The 213-nt window shown below is 47.9% G+C and overlaps 1 protein-coding gene across 1 annotated transcript in view; it reads right to left on the bottom strand.

The window, feature by feature from the left end:
* Positions 1 to 213, bottom strand: part of LOC119586201 (serine protease inhibitor 88Ea-like) — a 7,481-nt gene that overhangs the window by 6,551 nt on the left and 717 nt on the right. The gene's annotated exons all lie outside the window — the stretch shown is intronic.

The raw sequence follows: 213 nt of genomic DNA, 5'->3' as shown, positions 1-213 counted from the left end.
ACAATAAAAAAAATGCAGACATAGCGATCTGCATTTCCCAACACTGTAAACGAAGCGCAGTGACGCCAACCCGGAGAGCAGACCTGTGGTTTCTTCATTTCCAAGCACTCGGTCCGGGTTTGTGGGTTGGCCTTTCACTTCCATTCTGTTTCATGCTTGGTCTTTGCGTTCGGCAGAGTGACCATGCGTGACCGAGGCAAAATTTTATTGTTC

The sequence above is a fragment of the Penaeus monodon genome, chromosome 21 (genome assembly GCF_015228065.2).
Source record: "Penaeus monodon isolate SGIC_2016 chromosome 21, NSTDA_Pmon_1, whole genome shotgun sequence".
Lineage (NCBI taxonomy): Eukaryota > Metazoa > Arthropoda > Malacostraca > Decapoda > Penaeidae > Penaeus > Penaeus monodon.
This window is presented reverse-complemented; position numbering and strand designations above follow the sequence as displayed.